We start from the raw sequence: 21,084 nt of genomic DNA, 5'->3' as shown, positions 1-21,084 counted from the left end.
TCTGGTCAAAGAGTATGGCACGTCATGGGCAGCTTATAGTAAGACATAGGGAAACTGTCACTTCTAATCAGGGACTGATTTAGACCTGGGACAACAGGTGGGTGCAATTAATTATCAGGTTGAATACTCCCTCCTTCAGATAGTTTCAGCCACTTGTGTATTGAAGGAATGTTGACTGGTGCACAGTGCACTGTTCGGATGATGGAATTATTTTGGAATGAACGGTGCAAAGGTAACCTACTTTTTGAAGTGATTTGTTTGACAATCGCATGAAAAATCATGACTGGTTGTTTTCATGGCACATTAAAAGCTAATACATTTTTACTGGATGTCTCAGCCTTCATGGTCAGACTAGAATAGATGGAAGGCATTCAACTGAGTGAGACACTGAGGATTTCCTCATTACTGAGAAATACCCTGGTCGTCTGACTTGTTATGGCAACCACAGGGGGACACCACACTAACAAACACACTAGCCACTCAGTCAGTCAGTGTCCATGTGAGGCAATGCACATGATGAAAGCATACCATCTGATGGTCAGCAGGAAAGTCCTGAGGTATGCCTGTCAGCTGTCTTGAACTATAGTCGTCAATGAGCAACATATCTGACCACTGCTGATTCCATCATTTCTCTCATTGTACATTATGTGATTTCACATGCCTTTCTATATTCCACATTGAGGGGGGGGGGGGGGGGGGATTGGCGGGGGGGGTGGCGCATCTCAAGTTTAAGACCATGTTTAGCCATTGTTCTCTCTCTTACGTCTGGTCTTCACAAGAGATGGTCACGGTTGTTTTATACGGGTATCCTTGATTTATTTGGCTTGGGCTACGGCCAAACAGTAGCCTCTGGGTAAAAAAAAATAAAACGGGAATTCGTAAACTCAATCCTCTGTCTGGACAATTGTTCCTTTATGATCTAGCCAGATCATTACAATATTAATAATCTTTATCTGTGTTGAAGTCAGCTTGTTGGGACTGATATACAGAGAAACATTGACCTCTGGTGGATGAGAAGTGATACATCACATTGGATCAAAACTTAATTTTTCTATAAACTCCTTATCGCCATCAGGTGGAGTTGAACATTCATAGCATGTCAATTTTTGGGGGAGAACGACAGGGCTGAGCATGAGGCGCAGGCCAAAGACTAGTCAGTGGATATAGAGCACAATCCTTTACCACAAGTGGTTTCCTGCTACGAGATGAGATTCAGCTGTATGAAGATGTAAATTTGATGGGATTATAAAGACAATTACAGCAAACCTTATTTAGGGGTTACTTATTTCCCATAGTTAGAAAAAAATGTGTGTGTGTTCCTGTTTATGCACGTACTTGTGTGTGGGTACAGGTTACAGAATTTTTTTGGCATCTGTGTGTATGTGTGTGGTAACACAATCTTCACCAGTGTGTCTGGTACTGATACATGAGTTTTGCATCCCTTTTAGCCATGGCTCCTGAGATAAAGCGTGCGTGCCTTTGTCTGTTTCCCTCCAAGTGTGCTGTGCGCTCGCTATCTGTGTGTTCCTGTGGGCGTGTGTGTTTTGTGTTCTCCCTCCCCCTTCCTCTGAGCGGCTGACTGACAGTGATCCCGGCTGACTGAATAGAGCTCTTATGAGCTTGCATTCTTCCATCTTTCAATGGAATGTTTACAGAGTGGTTTACAAGCCCACCGATCCCTGCTCTCTCCCCCAGTCCTAAGCCTCTTGTGCCAATGTCTTATTATACCATTTGTGGAATGTTTTAGTGCCTGCAATACACTGCAGCCAGTGGCTCAAATGGACTTTTGGAAGTCTTGCTGCTTTGGAGAAGATGAGATCAGGGCGAAAACAGCAACATTGCAACCCCCAACTGGGCAAACATGGTCCCGCTCATCTCCTGCCTGTGTGGGTGGATGTCACCTAAGACACAGCCACACACAAATTCACACACGCACGTACAAATATATATTTCAACTAAATGACATGGTTTTGGCATTGCGTTACCCTAATTAGGTATTTCAGAAATGGATTTGTGTTTATAGATTTTGATTTATTGATTGAAGACTGTTTTCATAGGTCAATGGAATGTTTTCTTAGGTCATTCTCTATGCCAGTTTTCCAAGCTGTCTCTCTCTACACTACAAATGTTATTTTAGAATGGCTTCAAAGCTGCCTTGTCAATCATTGGGGATATTAGATATTAGTTTCTTTGATGTTTCATTGACTAAAGCCCACCCTCCACGGTGCTGCTCCATTTAGCCCGAGTACCAACCTGTTGGATTACTGCCTGCTGGCTACATTTATCTGGGTCAGAGACGGTGTAACCGTAACCCCTACAGACTGGCACAGTGGCACCTCAGGCTAGGGATGCATCCTAAATGGAAACCTCTTCGCTATATTGTAAACTGCTTATGACCACGGTTCTGGTCATAAGCAGTGCACTATATAGGGAATAGTGTGCCATTTGTGATGCAGATGAGCACAACCCTGTCTCATTGTTGAGAGGTGTTGAGGAATCCAGACGGTATGATAAAACATACAAAAAGTGAAGTGTGGGCTTGCAACATGCGCATTTCTGACACCCAACCTCTTTCCACTGTAGCTCATTATTGTATCCATCGATTCAGATATACTGAAAAATATTCTGAATATATTTTGTGTTGCATAAATTAACCTGTGACAGCCCCGTCCTTGAGCTTGATTCTAATTGGATTGAGTTCCATCAATTCTATTGGGCAGTGCACATTGAGATAAATACTATTAGCAAGATTGCAAGTGAATGACACAGTTCTTGCACAATCTAAATGCTTTGCTTACACCCCTCAAATGGTTTTGTGTCCCCACAAAACATGTTGCTAGGCCCGTGCAAGAGGAGCAGAGCCACCCCCCACCCCCTCCTAACCCTCCCGACTCTTAATGTGCCCACAAATACTTTCTAGCGCCAAACGCCCCTTTCTGTTTTGGTGGAGTTAAAGATAAGCACAGATATCAGAGACTTTCATTGGAACACACAAAAAAAACTGGATAAAACACACACACAGGGATGTGGGCACTATGAGAAGCTAAATTAAAACATCTTGAAATCATGACATGGCCACTTTTGTCCTCTATTGCAACGGAGTTGAAGAAAAGAAAATAGACACCACCCCTTGCCAAAAACAGACCTATCAGGCATGGAGATTGATATCAGGGGGTCTGTTTTGAAAACTGTTCCCCCACCTCCCCCCTCCCACCCCCTGGGAAAACAGCGACAACAAATTAGCCTTCTTTTATGCCCAGGCCCAGGGACGACACTTGGACAGCCATGAGATTGTCCGCCCGGGTTCCCATGAACCTCACTAACCTTCCCTTTCAGCTAAGAAGGAAGCAGCCATTGTGCCAGCACCTGTTTCTGTGGAAATTGGTAAAATGATGGCTTTGTTAGGCATCACCCAGGCAACCTGGAGAAAAGGGACATAGTGGGGACTGGGGGGTGGGGACAGGGGTTGGACAAGGAGGGTCCAAACACGAGGGGAGATAAGGAGTGCCTTTACTGAGAATCAGGAGATGCATTCTCTCTCCCTGATCCTGGTATGACAGAGAGAGGTTTCTAATCACGGGTCTAACCAGTGTTTTTTAGACTGCACTAGCCTTGCTGGCCTTACTCAGAGTCCAACCCTACCTTCTTCCACTGATCTGTTTGGGGTGACATTGTGTTAGTGAGCTGGTTGGGCTTTGCTGAATGGCTGTAAGAGAGAGAGGGGAGGGGGGATGAAGTCATTCACTTCGTGTCCATAAAATATTTCATCCCAGTCATAGACAGCAGTTTAGTTTCAACAGGAGTATTTCTGCTATTTTGGGATATCTGTTGTGATTAGTGTACTGAAGGAGAAGGAGTGTGGATGAACAAGACCACTGGCATATGTTTTCAAGTGACACACAGCAGGAGATTATTTCTGATTCATATTGACAACATTGGTCGATTTTAAAAGAAGAAAAGTGTGATTTTATACCAAAAAAAAGAAATAAATTCTTAGCAGAAGAATTCTGAATTATATATTTATCTAATCAATATTTCTAAAGACAACTTTTGGTCCAAGACAGAATACAAAAATAGGACCTCTGTAATCCTCAGTTACATGCTAGGTTGCCCTCCCTTGTTACCCCAGCAGATTTTCAGCATCAATCTTGTACCATAGACTGGCAATTTTCCACAGAGAGAGAGCTCTTTTACCTAGACAGACACGCTCATTAGCCTTCTTCAGATTTGGAAACGTCCCACCATTTCCTCTTGGGGGGCCAACCGTCCTGGACTCGACTGCATATCAAGCACTGATTAATAGAACCTTTCCACCAATATAGGCCTTGCACCAAAACACAATCAACATTATTGTCAACTAAAATAACTGTTTTTAGTGGTCTGAAAAGAAAAGAGTTGTAGGAGAGAGTGGGGTAAGTTGAGCCATCACTCCGTCAAAGGAAATATAGTTTTCCTTCTGTTTTCCTTCTAACAAAGATATCTACATATATTTCAGGATGTTGTGTATCACTGGAAGTAATCTGAATTAATGTAAACATTACAGTTTTGAAAACATAGCTTGTCCAAAATTGTCTCTTGACGCAACTTACTCTGGGTAAATTAAGCCGCCTACACATTTCTGTAATGAATTAAATATTACCACTACGATTTTAAAACCATGTCTATCTTTATTTCCCAAACACAATTGAACACTATCACTTTTTTAAGCATCTTTTAAAAGAGGCTTAACACCTAACAAAGAATTTGTAAAATAAAAAATTGCACTTCTAACATAGGCCAGACCCTGTTGTTACCTCCTGTCCCAGTGATAATGACTTGCATTACACCTGGGAAGAAAACACTTCAATTTGCTCAACTTGTCACCGGCTCATCTTACTCCATGGCCATTGGCTCAACTTAGCCCAATGCAAACATTTTGACTATATTAGCCCACACAGCTACAAGGATGCAATCTAATGCTAGGTTTAGGACCTCAAATTGAAGCGCAACTGATATATCAAACTTTTTGTCACATGTACCAAAAACAACAAGTGTAGACCTTACCGTGAAATGCTTACTTTACAAGGCCTTAACCAACAGTGCAGTTCAAGAAGAGTTAAGAAAATATTTACCAAATAAACTAAAGTAAAAAATAATAAAAATATATATATTGAACAACCTTTAAATGATCAAATGTATTTTGATTTGTTTAACACTTTTTTGGTTACTACATGATTCCATATGTGTTATTTCATAGTGTTGATGTCTTCACTAGTATTCTACAATATAGAAAATAGTACAAATAAAGAAAAACCCTTGAATGAGTAGGTGTGTCCAAACGTGTGACTGGTACTGTATACATTTTGTGTATGGTATCCTAGAAACAAGGGTGGCTCAACTGGACTGTTTGGAAAGTCCTGGATCACATACATTACGTTACAACAAGATATTATCTAAATATTTAATGGGAAGACCTGAATTTGTTGTTATATTCCCCATGTCTCCAATCTCGATAATATCCATGTGGCCTGTGGTTTTACTAAAGTCAATTTCAGCTTTTCATCTAAAAAATACACCATCGTTCATTTAGAACTTTCCATGACATTCAAATCAAGAGCATTCCAGTTGAATATATAACATCAAATATGATGACTTTATTCAATGGAAATCCTCCTTATAACTAATAACTACATACAGCATGCAGCCTTTGTTTTTGACCCGTAAAAGGGATGAGGACAGGATAACGGGCTAGTTGGGCAGACGGGGAGTTGGATGTTGGCCACTGCCACCATCTCTCTTTCTCTCTCTCTCCTTGTGTGGTGGTGGTATACAGGCGGTTGGCCAAGCAGGAGGAGATGCAATGTCTCTTGGGTGTCTAATGGGGGTGTTGTGGCATGGCATCCACAGGGCCTTTCAGAGGCAGAGATGGGCAGTTCAGACAGAGAGGTGGTCCTCTCTCCATTGGGGAACCCACACAGGCTTTGTGCCAGGGATGAATAGAGACTTCATTTAGCATGCGGGTGCACTCCAACCACTGCTTGGTGCCAGGTTGACCTGCCCTTTCAGGACCAACCACTTTGTCCTCTGGGTAGGCTGGTTGAGTAAAAGCTCACTCTGACTCAAGTCAAATTACATTTTGTCACATGCTTCGTAAACAACAGGTCTAGACTAACAGTGAAATGTTTACTTACGGGTCCTTTTCCAACAATACAGAGTTAAAGATAGAACTATATATATATATATATATATATATATACACTGCTCAAAAAAATAAAGGGAACACTAAAATAACACATCCTGGATCTGAATGGATGAAATGTTCTGATTAAATCCTTTATTTATATAGTTGAATGTGCTGACAACAAAATCACACAAATTATCAATGGAAAATGGATTTATCAACCCATTGATTTATCAACCCATTGATTTATCAACCCATTGATTTATCAACCCATTGATTTATCAACCCATGGAGGTCTGGATTTGGAGTCACACTCAAAATTAAAGTGGAAAACCACACTACAGGCTGATCCAACTTTGATGTAATGTCCTTAAAACAAGTCAAAATGAGGCTCAGTAGTGTGTGTGGCCTCCACGTGCCTGTATGACCTCCCTACAACGCCTGGGCATGCACCTGATGAGGTGGCGGATGGTCTCCTGAGGGATCTCCTCCCAGACCTGAACTAAAGCATCCGCCAACTCCTGGACAGTCTGTGGTGCAACGTGGCGTTGGTGGATGGAGCGAGACATGATGTCCCAGATGTGCTCAATTGGATTCAGGTCTGGGGAACGGGCGGGCCAGTCCGTAGCATCAACGCCTTCCTCTTGCAGGAACTGCTGACACACTCCAGCCACATGAGGTCTAGCATGGTCTTGCATTAGGAGGAACCCAGGGCCAACCGCACCAGCACATGGTCTCACAAGGGGTCTGAGGATCTCACCTAGGTACCTAATGGCAGTCAGGCTACCTCTGGCGAGCACATGGAGGGCTGTGCGGCCCCCCCAAAGAAATGCCACCCCACACCATGACTGACCCACCGCCAAACCGGTGATGCTGGAGGATGTTGCAGGCAGCAGAACGTTCTCCACGGCATCTCCAGACTCTGTCACGTCTGTCACATGTGCTCAGTGTGAACCTGCTTTCATTTGTGAAGAGCACAGGGCACCAGTGGCAAATTTACCAATCTTGGTGTTCTCTGGCAAATGCCAAACGTCCTGCACGGTGTTGGGCTATAAGCACAACCCCCACCTGTGGACGTCGGGCCCTCATACCACCCTCATGGAGTCTGTTTCTGACCGTTTGAGCAGACACATGCACATTTGTGGCCTGCTGGAGGTCATTTTGCAGGGCTCTGGCAGTGCTCCTCCTTGCACAAAGGCGGAGGTAGCGGTCCTGCTGCTGGGTTGTTGCCCTCCTACGGCCTCCTCCATGTCTCCTGATGTACTGGCCTGTCTCCTGGTAGCGCCTCCATGCTCTGGACACTACGCTGACAGACACAGCAAACCTTCTTGCCACAGCAATGGCAATGATGTGCCATCCTGGATGAGCTGCACTACCTGAGCCACTTGTGTGGGTTGTAGACTCCGTCTCATGCTACCACTAGAGTGAAAGCACCGCCAGCATTCAAAAGTGACCAAAACATCAGCCAGGAAGCATAGGAACTGAGAAGTGGTCTGTGGTTATCACCTACAGAACCACTCCTTTATTGGGGGTCTCTTGCTAATTGCCTATAATTTCCACCTGTTGTCTATTCCATTTGCACGACAGCATGTGAAATTTATTGTCAGTGTTGCTTCCTAAGTGGACAGTTTGATTTCACAGAAGTGTGATTGACTTGGAGTTACATTGTGTTGTTTAAGTGTTCCCTTTTTTTTGAGCAGTGTATATCGAAATAATGACATGAGGAATAAATACCCAGTGAATAACAAGTAAAAAAAATATGAGGTGTACCAGTACCGAATTGATGTCGAGTGGTACGAGTTGATGCAAATTAATTTCTTAAAAATCATACAATGTGATTTTCTGGATTTTTGTTTTAGATTCCGTCTCTCACAGTTGAAGTGTACCTATGATATAAATTACAGACCTCTACATGTCTTGTAAGTAGGAAACACTGCCGATTTTGCAGGTTACTTGTTCTCCCCACTGTATGTGGTGTGTGTGAAAGTGTGTGTGTGTGTGTGTGGAATCAATATGTATGTGTGCGCGTGTTGTGTGTGTGGGCGTACAATTGAAGTCGGAAGTTCACATACACCTTAGCCAAATACTTTTACTCGGTTTTTCAAAATTCCTGACATTTAATCCTAGTAAAAATTCAGTGTCTTAGGTCAGTTAGGATCACTCTTTATTTTAAGATTGTGAAATGTTTGAATAATAGTAGAGAGAATGATTTATTTCAGCTTTTATTTCTTTCATCACATTCCCAATGGGTAAGAAGTTTACGTAAACTCAATTAGTATTTGGTAGCATTGCCTTTAAATTGTTTAACTTGGGTCAAATGTTTCAGGCAGCCTTCCACAAGCTTCCCACAGTAAGTTGGGTGAATTTTGTCCCCTTCCTCCTGACAGAGCTGGTATACTGTAACTGAGTCAGGTTTGTAGGCCTACTTGCTCACACACGCTTTTTCAGTTCTGCCCACACATTTTCTATAGGATTGAGGTCAGGGCTTTGATGACCACTCCAATACCTTGACTTCGTTGTCCTTAAGCCATTTTGCCACAACTTTGGAAGTATGCTTGGGGTCATTGTCCATTTGGAAGACCCATTTGCGACCAAGCTTTAACTTCCTGACTGATGTCTTGAGATGTTGCTTCAACATATCCACATAATTTTCCTACCTCATGATGCCATCTATTTTGTGAAGTGCACCAGTCCCTCCTGCAGCAAAGCACCCCCACAACATGATGCTGCCACCCCCGTGCTTCACTGTTGGGATGGTGTTCTTTGGCTTGCAAGCCTCCCCCTTTTTCCTCCAAACATAACGATGGTCATTATGGCCAAACAGTTATTTTTCTTTCATCAGACCAGAAGGACATTTCTTCAGAAAGTATGATCTTTGTCCCAATGCGCAGTTGCAAACTGTAGTCTGGATTTTTTATGGTGGTTTTGGAGCAGTGGCTTCTTCCTTGCTGAGCTGCCTTTCAGGTTATGTCGATACAGGATTCGTTTTACTTTGGATATAGATACTTTTGTACCTGTTTCCTCCAGCATCTTCACACTATTGTTTGTACAGATGAATGTGGTACCTTCAGGCATTTGGAAATTGCTCTCAAGGATGAACCAGACTTGTGGAGGTCCACAATTCTTTTTCTGAGGTCTTGGCTGATTTCTTTTGATTTTCCCATGATATCAAGCAAAGAGGCACTGAGTTTGAAGGTAGGCCTTGAAATACATCCACAGGTACACCTCCAATTGACTCAAATATTGTCAATTAGCATATCAGAAGCTTCTAAAGCCATTTTAAATTTACTAAGCTGTTTAAAGGCACAGTCAACTTAGTGTATGTAAACTTCTGACCCGATGGAATTATGATACAGTGAATTATAAGTGAAATGATCTGTCTGTAAACAATTGGAAAATTACTTGTCAAAATTCCTTGTCATGCACAAAGTAGATGTCCTAAGTGTATGTAAACTTCTGAGTTCAACTGTATGTAGTGTATATGTGTGTATTGGTGTGTCAGTGTAAGTACACTATATATACAAATTATGTGGATACCCCTTAAAATGAGCAGATTCAGCTATTTCAGCCACACCAGTTGCTGACAGGTGAATAAAATCTGTGCCTTGCCGTTGCCGTACCAAGCGGTGTTGCAGCCAGTCAAGATGCTCTCAATGCTGCAGCGGTAGAGCTGAGGAGCTGAGGGCCCATGCCAAATCTTTTCAACCTCCTGAGGGGAAGAGGCTCTGTCGTGCCCTCTTCACAACTGTGTGTGTGGATCTTGATAATTCCTTAGTGATGTGGACACAGAGGAACTTAAAGCTCTCGACCCGCTCAACTACAGCCCCATCGATGGGGATGAGGGCGTGCTTGCCTCCCCGTTTCCTGTAGTCCAAGATCAGCTGCTTTGTCTTGCTGACATTGAGGGAGCGGTTGTTGTCCTTGCACCACAATGCCAGGTCTCTGAACTCCTCCCTATAGGCTGCCTCATCGGTGATCAGTCCTGCCACCGTTGTGTCGTCAGCAAACCTGTTGATGTTGTTGGAGAGAGTACAAGAAGGGACTAAGTACACACACCTGAGGGGCCCCCGTGTGGATGATCAGCATGGCGAATGCGTTGTTGCCTACCCTCACCACCTGGGGGTGGCCCGTCGGAAAGTGCAGGATCCAGTTGCAGAGGGAGGTGTTCAGTGCCAGGGTCCTGAGCTTTGTGATGAGCTTTTAAGGGTTTGAATGTTGAGCTGTAGTCATAGTTATTCCTTTTGGCAGGTTGCATTGCCGTTATTGGGCACCGGGACTATGGTGCTCTGCTTGAAACAAGTTGCTATTACAGAACGGCTCAGAGGTTAGGTTGAAAATGTCAGTGAAAATACTTGCCAGCTGGTCAGTGCATGCTCTGAGTACGTGTCGTGGTATTAAGTCTGACCCCGCGGCCCTGCGCATGTAAACCTGTTTAAAGGTCTTACTCACATCAGCTACGGAGAATAAGATCACACAGACGTACGTAATCACTATTGCTCTCATGCATGGTTCAGTGTTTGCCTCGAAGCGAGCACAGAAGACATTTAGCTCATCTGGTAGGCTTGTGTCGCTGGGCAGCTCGTGGCTGGGTTATCCTTTGTAATCCCGTATAGTTTGCAAGCCCTGCCACATCTGTCAAGCATCAGAGTCATTGTAGTAGGATTCGATCTTAGTTCTGTATTAACGCTTTGCCTGTTTGATGGCTCATCGGAGGTCATAGTAGTATGTCTTATAAACATCTGGATTAGTGTCCCACTCCTTGAAAATGGCAGCTCTAGAAATCAAATCACATTTTATTTGTCACATGCGCCGAATACAACAGCTTATCATGAAATTCTTACTTACAAGCCCTTAAAAAACAATGCAGTTCAATAAATAAATAAAAAGTAACACCATAAAATAACAATAACGTGGATATATACCGGTACCAAGTCAATGTGCATGTTAGTTGAGGTGCATAGATAATAACTATGCATAAATAATAAACAGCAAGTAGCAGCAATGTAAAAACAAAGGGGGGGGGTCAATGTAAATAGACCAAGTGGCCATTTGAGTAATTGTTCAGCAGTGTTATGGCTTGGGGGTAGAAACTGTTAAGGAGCCTTTTGGACCTTGAGTTGGCTCTCCGGTATCGCTTGCCGTCCTTGACAATTTTTGGGGGCCTTCCTCTAACCTTTATTTCAGTGCGGATATTGCCTGTAATCCATGGTTTCTGATTGGGGTATGTACATGCGGTTACTGTGGGGACGAAGTCATTGTGATGTGGTAAACTGCGCAATGCCATCAGATAAATCCTGGAACATATTGCAGTCTGTGTTAGCGTAACAGTCCTGTGTCTTAGCATCTGCATCCATCACTGGTTTATTTGTTTATTTGGATCCCCTTTAGCTTTTGCAGAAGCAGCAGCTGCTCTTCCAGGGGTCCACAAAAAAATACAAAACATGAAAAGTTAAAAACACTGATACACTGACAAGGACAATTTCAAATACAACGATATACAAACAATACCAAAACATAAATTCAAACAATACAACAAAAAATGGTGTGTGAGGGCCTCCTGGGTGGCGCAGTGTTTAAGGGCGCTGTACTGCAGTGCCAGCTGTTCCACCAGAGACTCTGGGTTCGAGCCCAGGCTGGGCTCGACCGGGAGGTCCGTGGGGCGACGCACAATTGGCCCAGAGTTGTCCGGGTTAGGGAGGGCTTGGCCGGTAGGGATATCCTTGACTCATCGCGCACCTGCGACTCCTGTGGCGGGCCGGGCGCAGTGCACGCTAACCAAGGTTGCTAGGTGTTTCCTCCGACACATTGGTGCGGCTGGCTTCCGGGTTGGATGCGCGCTGTGTTAAGAAGCAGTGTGGCTTGGTTGGGTTGTGTATCCGAGGACACATGACTTTCAACCTTCGTCTCTCCCAAAAATGTTTGTTTGTTTGTTCCACCATTCCAGGAGTTGCTGTTTAATATTTTTTTTTAAGGTAAACTATTTGTTTGAGTAATTGGAGATGATTGTTTTAAGATGGTCATACCGTAGATAATTTAGGCATAACAAATCTAGGCGATATAACAAAGCTCAGGAAATATTTTTGTTTTCTGGGCACAAAGATCCCTCCATACATTTAAAAAAAACAGTAACTGGTTCCACCGTAGATGTGGAAGGTCGACATATAGGAGGATGCGGTGGATTGAGACACAGCCCATGCAAAAAAAATATATCTCTAGCTTCAACTGACAGAGGCTTGGGGGCATCAATAGACTCTTAAGGATTAAGGGCAAGGCATGCTGCTCTGTTTTGAGCCAGCTGCAGCTTTGCTAGGTCTTTCTTTGCTGAACTTGACTATATTACCAGATAGTAATCAAGATGGGGACAAGACCAGAGCCTGAACAACTAGAGCAGTTGATTTTTGTGTCAAAAACACAGAACATCTATTAATAGCATACATACCCCTCCCCTTCTTCTCAACAACTTTGTCAGTATGACTTGCCCGTGATAATTTACCATCCAATTTTGTACCTAGGAGTTTAACTTCATCAACTTGCACAATGGGCACAACTTTTATGTTCAACTCCAGTTGAGGTCTTAAAATGTTTTGAACCAAATACAATGCTTTTTGTTTTAGATGTATTTAAGACCAGTTTATTATTTATCACTGATACTGACTGTAACTCCTTATTTAGAATTTCCATGAGCTCACTAGCTTTGGGTGCTGACATGTAGAGTGTGGAATCATCTGCATAGTCATTCTAGCTTTGTGTAAGACCAGTGGCAAATCATTTGTAAAAAATAGAGAAGAGTAACGGCCCAAGGCAGCTGCCCTGAGGGACACCGCATTGTACGTATTTGATGTTGGAGAAGCTTCCATTGAAGAACACTCTCTGAGTTCAATTGGATAAATAACTCCATGTGATGGGAGGTGATGTAAAGTTTTTTACAATAACTATTTATGATCAATAACATCAAAGGCTGCACTAAAATCTAACAATACAGCTCCAACTATTGTCTTATTATCAATTTATTTTAACCAATCATCAGTCATCTGAGTCAGTGCAGTACAAGTTGAGTGCCCTTCTCTATGTTCATGCTGAGTCAGTAGTTAACTTGTTCTCTTTTTTAATTTTTTTAATTTTACCTTTATTTTACTAGGCAAGTCAGTTAAGAACAAATTCTTATTTTCAATGACGGCCTAGGAACAGTGGGTTAACTGCCTGTTCAGGGGCAGAACGACAGATTTGTACCTTGTCAGCTCGGGGATTCAAACTTGCAACCTTTCGGTTACTAGTCCAACGCTCTAACCACTAGGCTACCCTGCCGCCCTGAAAATAGCATTGTATTTGGTTAAACACAATCCTCTCCATTAGTTTACTAAGAACAGTCAGCAAACTGATTGTGCAGCTGTTAGAGCCAGCAAAGGGTGTTTTACAATGTTCTTCCACACCAGTGGAGACCTACTCATTTAGATTTTGGTTAAAGATAAAGCAAATAGGAGTGGCAATACAGTCTGCTACCATTCTCAATAGTTTCCCATCAAATTTGGCTATACCTGGTGGCTTATCATTATTGATGAATAACAATATGTTTTGCACCTCTCCCACAATAACTTGAGCAAATTCAAAACAGCAATCCTTCTCTTTCATTATTATATATTTTACTCAAAAATATGATGGTTCTCTGTTCAATGTCATCCACTTTTTCCACTTTACAAGTGAAATAGTCATCGAAATGATTGCCAATATCAAAAGTTTTTGTAATAAATGACCCATCAAATTGATTAAAGGTACTCCAAAGTTTTTCCATTGTGTTTTATGTCATTGATCTGTGTTTGGTAATATAATGTCTTCTTCTTTTTGTTAAGTTTAGTCCAACATTTCTCAATTTGTATTATGTCAACCAATCAGCTGAGCAGACTTGCTTGCCATCTCTTTTGCATAATTTATTTGAACCATACAATTGATCAATTCATCATTAATACAGGAGGGTCTAACAGTTATCATAGTTAGTTTCTTAAGAGGTGCATGCTTGTCAACAGTTGGCATGAATTTTTTTTTTTATACTTCCAGTGCAGCATCCGGATTCACTTCCTCATACCCATCAGACCAACATACATGTTTTACATCTTCAACAAAAGTGTTGAGAAAACATGTTGTGTGATCTCTTGTAAATTACTTTAGGCCCAACCTTTGTCCACAATGTTATGGTCACCACAGCCAAAGGAAAAATTATATTGTTTTGGAGCAAATCACAAATCCAACACTATTGGTATACACTCTAGTTGGTTGAGTGATAACCTGGATCATATTATAGGCATTAGTCACAGTTCGAAGCTTTGTCTTGAGAGGACAGCTAAATGTTCACCCTGAAAATAGACCTCTCTGTTGAATGGAAATGTAAAAATTACTCAACATCATCAGCACCTCCCCAACATCACCAAATGTGAAAATTGCGCATTTCTATGTTTTGTATTAAAAAAAGATTGAGGAAATTATTTCCTCTATATTTTTTACTACAAAACATAGAAACGCGCCATTTTCACTTGTTGATGCTGGGGTGGTGCTGAAGATGATGAATCCAAAGTAGAAAATGTTAGAAATGTTCATTTAAAATCACACACATTATCAAGCATTTCACACATAACATTAAAATACTGACTGTTAGCACTTGGTGGCCTATATCAGCACCGCAAAAGAAGAGGCTTTAGATGAGGCAGGAAAACTTGCAACCACAACATTTGACAAGAGATCTTCTCTAAACTTAACAGGAATATGGCTCTGAACATGTAAAGCAACACCTCCCCCAAAGGCATTTCTGTAAATGTTATATCCCTGTATTGCAACTGCTGTGTCATCAAAGGAATTAAATCAGTTTCAGAGATGGCCAATATATGAATGTTATCTGATGTTAGCAAGTTATTGATTTCATTAACCTTATTTCTAAGGCTACATATATTAATATGGGCTATTCTTAATCCTTTATTTGGTAGCTTATCGGGAATATACATAATATGGAGACAAATGTTTTGCTTGTAAGTAGGAAGCTGGATAGAGTTATGGTCTGATTTGCCAAAGGGAGGGCCTTGTAGGAGTAAAATAAATCTAGTTTTGTTTCCTCTAGTTGCACAGCTGACATGCTGGTAAAAATTTGGTAAAACAGATTTCAGTTTCCCTGCATTACAATCACCGGACATGAGAAACGCCACCTCTAGATGTGCATTTTCTTATATGCTTATTGCCCTATCCAGCTTGTTGAGTGCGGTCTTAGTGCCATCATGGTAAATAGTATGGTCTGCAGCTTATCATGTGGTTTTCTAACTCAGACTAGCAAAACCTTGAGACTTCCTTAACATTAGAGATCGCACACCAGCTGTTGTTAACAAAGAGGCACACCATTGAGATGTATATTGTCCTTGTTCAGTCACGACTCTGAGAAGAATATAATATTAGTGTTTCAGGTCCCATTGATAGGATAGTCTCGAATGGAGCTCTTCCAGTCTGTTCTCCAGTGTCTGCACTTTTGCCAATAGTACAGATGGTGGTCTATTTTCTCGCCAATGTCGCATCACCTGCCTCTCTTTCATCGTTGCTTCCTTTTACGAGTCCAGGGGATTAGGGCCTGGTCCGGATTAAGCAGAACGTGCAGAGCTGTCGACTCGTTGAAGTGAAAATGTTCATGCAAGTCGAGGTTAGTGATCGCTGTTCTGATGTCCAAAAGATGTTTTCAGTCATAAGAAATGATGGCGGAGACATTATGTACAAAAAAAGTTAAGATCAGCGTAAAAAAAACACACACAAAATAGCAGAATTGGTCAGGAGCCCATAACAGGGCTACTATCCACTGCAGCGCCAACTTTTACATCTGACTGAACAATAAGAAACGCATACAGTGAGGAGAAGAGTAAAATTATATAGGACTGGTTTCTCGTACAAAGATTAAGTTGACTTAAAATGCTATTTCAATTAAGATTCACCTTTTGAGCATGCTTTTTTAGCACGCAACCTATTATATGACTTGTTAAGCGCATTTTTACTCCTGAACTTTATTAGGCTTGCCATGACAAAGGGGCTGAATACCCATTGGCAAAACATTTCAGCTTTTTTTTATTTTTTACATTAATTTGTAAAAAATTCAAAAAAGATTATTCCACTTTTACGTTATGGGATATGTTGTGTAGTCCAGTGACACAAAATGTCAATGTAATATATTTTAAATTCAGGCTGTAACACAACAAAATGTGGGAAAAGTCAAGGGGTGTGAATACTTTCTGAAGGCACCGTATATGCTCTGTGACATATACAGCAGTATACAGAACAAAACGTCAGACCTTGGCATGTCAGCATATCCAAATAAATTACATCAGTTTTCTACATAGCTTTTGCTATGTCTTGTTGAAGTGTCATCATTTACATTCATGTGTTTTCACATATCTAGTTTGATCCTTTGAAAGAAAAACATAACATACGGTCAGTTCTGTATATCAAATTGTCTGTGTGTTACAGTACTGTATATGAGCGTCGTTACTTCCAAACAACCGTCTTTAAATATGGCACTGTGGAAACAATTGGGATGACCGGGGTCTTATGAAACCTACTAAAAGTGTCTTCACGTCAAATGTGTGTTATTTATCCCTGCTGTGTGTGACGTTACCTTCACTGTATGATGTGACCAGGTCATCTGTACTAGGAGGTAAGGCTAATGCTTTAGTCAAAAGTAGTGCACCATGAGGGAATAGGGTGCCATTTGGGACTCAGTCACTGTCTCCATTAGGCCGACTGTCAGGCCCCTATTTAAAAGTCTCCCTGTTTTCTGTGAAATAGTTTTATGTAGGAGGGGGAGTATTGTTCTAGGGGTTTGGAGAGAAAGATGGATCCAGCTGCACACACACATGTGCGCGCCCACACAAACACACGTATGCTAGCACATGCACAAATGTACGTACACAAACACACGCACACACACAGACACACACACACACAAGGCTGGGGAAGTGAAACACATGGCTGGTTTTCTGGCCTGGGCGCAGTGTGGTGTGTGAGGGGGCTAGTTAAGGATGATTTACTCCCGTTCTGGGATTCACAGGATGCCTCCAGTTCAACTGATTTCCCAGAGCCAGCGGAAGCTGCTACCAGCCACAGCAGGCAGGAATTCTCATCCCCTCCTCATCATCCATGTGTCAGACAGGCAGGCAGCCCCACAGGCTGGAGGGGGGTAGGAGGGAGGCAGACAGAATCAGGGCAGGGTACATGGAGCTACCTATCTGCTTCTGATCTTATGGGGTTTAAACGGTAACGTAACAGCCCTGTCTCACTGGCCGAGACTAAATATGAATCTAGCAATTCCCCAGGCTTACCACAAGGGAGAGCTGTTACAAAGAGTCAAATCTAATTCTCAAATCAGATCTAAGTAGATATACATGTATAAATAATAATAGGTGAATAATGGGTGTAAACCCAGTGTGGTTGGGTTTTGTTTACTTTTATATAGGCCTCTTAATACACACAATTGTTTCCACACATTTTATGGTGCTTGGAGTTACAGTCCTATGGGGAAATTAGCAAATGCTGAAACATGCTGAAGTATCACTTAGTAGAGAATGCATTTACAACAGTGATAGCATAATTATTTTTATGGTGTGAGACCATTTTATTTGGAGTGAAACCCTATTACCTTGTTGAAGAAACAATGTTTGGCTTATTAGATTGCATGGTTATTTAAATGACATTTTCCACATGTTCAATTCTTTGTTGTGTGTCCATAGAATTGTTTCAGGTAAGGTAAATGTTAAATGCATGCTGTGCTATAAAATTATCTTGTGATAATACAGATGGAGGATCTTAATTTGATCACTCTTGTTGGTGAGAATTTTCCTGCATGGCAGTAAATGCAAAATTGCAGTTTGCATTCAAGGTTTAAAAATGCTTCTAAAGTTTGTAATTTCCTCTTTAAAATGTCAGACAAATCCTAAATAAAATGTCCATTAATTAAATCTACATAAATATTCACATTTCCTGTTGCTTCAGGATTCTTTTTCTGCTGTAGCAAACTGGCTCAAATGAAGATCCTACATCTGTAACATGATGTGTTTGAAAGTATCTTGGTGAGCCAAAAGGAGTCAGGGCTGTGACCCTAGTATAGTCTCAAGGGCCACTGTGGCTCCAGCAGGTCATGGTGTAGTGCTACATCCCAAATGGCACCCTATTCCCTATGTAGTGCACTACCCTGGTTAAAAGTAGTGCACTACATAGGGAATAGGATGTCATTTGGGACACAGACCAGATCTTGCAACTATACCTTTACATTCAAGCAGCTCTGGTGTTGAAGGAACATCCAGGGTGGAGCTCTGCTTGTTTGTATCTGCTTCAGTTGTTACTCCATTTCAACAATATCACATGTGGCCTTACCTAGCCATGGGTGTTCCTGCAGGAAGCCACATCGCACACAGAGAAATGCATGCACACACACACACACAAATGCATGCACATATGCATCCACAAACACACACACACACCTTGCCCACATTACACCACACTAGGTGCTGACAGGACCACACATACTCTCATACAAAATGTTTGGAATGCTATAAACATTTATTTAAACAGAAAAGAACATGTCTTAAAGGAAAGAGTAACTACACGTACACCATAGTAAGGGATAAAACATGACCAATAAATGTAAATATTTTGGATGGGTTGTCCAAAGTCTGGATATGTTTAAATGTAAAAACCAGGCAAAGCGACCTATTGAATGTTAACTGTAAAGCGATTTCTGAGGAACACGTCATCTCCCCACCATTTGCAGCCATGTTTGTGTATTGTCTTCTGTTTCACTGTCACATGTAACCCAGACATATTGATGGTTAAAGTTACTGCACTGCTTAGCATAATAATGGTTTTCTACACTGAACAAAAATATAAACGCAACCTGCAACAATTTCATTGATTTTACTGAGATACATAATAAATTCATTAGGCCCTAATCTATGGATTTCACATGACTGGGAATACTGATATGCATATCTTGGTCACATATACTTTTGTGTATATAGTATACAGTGGGGGGGGGGGGGAGTATTTAGTCATCCAGCAATTGTGCAAGTTCTCCCACTTAAAAAGATGAGAGGCTTGTAATTTTCATCATAGGTACACTTCAACTATGACAGACAAAATGATTTTTTTAATGAATTTTTATGAACTTCAGTCACACCCGTTGCTGACCGGTGAATAAAATCGAGCACACAGCCATGCAATCTCCATAGACAAATATTGGCAATAGAATGGCCTTACTGAAGAGCTCAGTGAATTTCAACATGGCACCTGTCCAACGAGTCAGTTCGTCAGATTTCTGCCCTGCTGGAGCTGTCACCTGCAAGTGCTGTTATTGTGAAGTGGAAACGTCTAGGACCAACAGTGGCTCAGCCGCGAAATGGTAGGCCACACAAGCTCACAGAATAGGACCGTCGAGTGCTGAAGCATGTAGCGCGTAAAAATTGTCTGATCTCTGTTGCAACACTCACTACCGAGGTCAAAACTGCCTCTGTAAGCAACTCAGCACAATAATTGTTCACCAGGAACTTCATGAAATGGGTTTCCATGGCCAAGCAGTCGCACACAAACCTAAGATCACCATGCGCAATGCCAAGCGCCAGCTGGAGTGGTGTAAAGCACGCCGCCATTGGACTCTGGAGCAGTGGAAACGAGTTCTCCGGAGTGATGAATCACCCTTCACCATCTGGCAGTCTGACAGACTGGCCCCTTATCTTCAGTGAAGCATACAATGACATTCTTGATTATTCTAGCTTGATTATTCTTAGCTTTCCACTACATTCTAGATGATTCTGTGCTTCCAACTTTGTGGCAACAGTTTGTGGAAGGCCCTTTGCTGTTTCAGCATGACAATGCCCCCGTGCACAAAGCGAGGTCCATACAGAAATGGTTATTTGAGATCAGTGGGGAAGAACTTGACTGGCCTGCACAGAGTGTTGACCTCAACCCCATCAAACACCTTTGGGATGAATTAGAACTCCGACTGCGAGCCAGGCCTAGTCCCCCAACATCAGTGCCCGACCTCACAAATGCTCTTGTGGCTCAATGGAAGCAAGTCCCAGCAGCAATGTTCCAACGTCTAGTGGAAAGCCTTCACCGAAGAGTGGATGCTGTTATATCAGCAACGGGTGGACCAACTCCATATTAATGCCCAGGATTTTCGATTTCGATGTTCGACGAGCAGGTGTCCACATACTTTTGGTAATGTAGTTTACCTATAAAAAAGTAGGGGCATGCATCAGAAAACCAGCCGGTTTCTGGTGTGAACACTAGCTTCATGCAGCGTGACATCTCTTTGTTGATTGTGGCCTGTGGAATGTTGTCCTATTCCGCTTCAATGGCTGTGTTAAGTGGCTGGATATTGGCGGGAACTGGAACATGCTGTCGTAAACGTCGATTGAGAGCGTCCCAAACATGCTCAATCGGTGTCATATCTGGTGAGTATGCAGGCCATGGATGAACTGGGGCATTTTCAGATTCCAGTAATTGTGGACAGATCCTTGCTACATTTGGCTGTGCGTTATCATTCTGAAACACGAGGTGATAGCGGCGAATGAATGGCACAACAATGGGCCTCAGGATCTCTGTGCATTCAAATTGCCATCAATAAAATGCAATTGTAATTGTTGTCGATTGCTTATTCCTGCCCATGCCATAACCTCACCACCACCACGGGGCACTCTGTTCACAACATTGACATCAGCAAACCTCTCGCCCATACACGCCATCTGCCTGGTACAGTTGAAACCGGGATTTATCCATGAAGATCACACTTCTCCAGCGTGCCAGTGGCCATCGAACGTGAGCATTTGCACACTGAAGTCGGTTAAAACATTGAAATGCAGTCAGGTCAAGACCCTGGTGAGGAAGATTAGTACACAGATGAGCTTCCCTGA

General features: G+C 42.2%; 1 protein-coding gene across 1 annotated transcript in view; it reads left to right on the top strand.

Annotated features, from left to right (window-relative positions):
- The first annotated feature begins 212 nt into the window (after positions 1–212).
- Positions 213–21,084, top strand: part of eif2b3 (eukaryotic translation initiation factor 2B, subunit 3 gamma) — a 75,452-nt gene continuing 54,580 nt past the window's right edge. Inside the window, exon 1 of the mRNA XM_020463040.2 lies at positions 213–232. The gene's annotated coding sequence lies outside the window, so the exon portion shown is untranslated. The remainder of the gene's footprint in view (positions 233–21,084) is intronic.

Source organism: Oncorhynchus kisutch, linkage group LG27 (assembly GCF_002021735.2).
Source record: "Oncorhynchus kisutch isolate 150728-3 linkage group LG27, Okis_V2, whole genome shotgun sequence".
Classification (NCBI taxonomy): Eukaryota; Metazoa; Chordata; class Actinopteri; order Salmoniformes; family Salmonidae; genus Oncorhynchus; species Oncorhynchus kisutch.
Note: the sequence above shows the minus strand (reverse complement) of the source record. Positions and strands in the feature narration are given on the sequence as shown.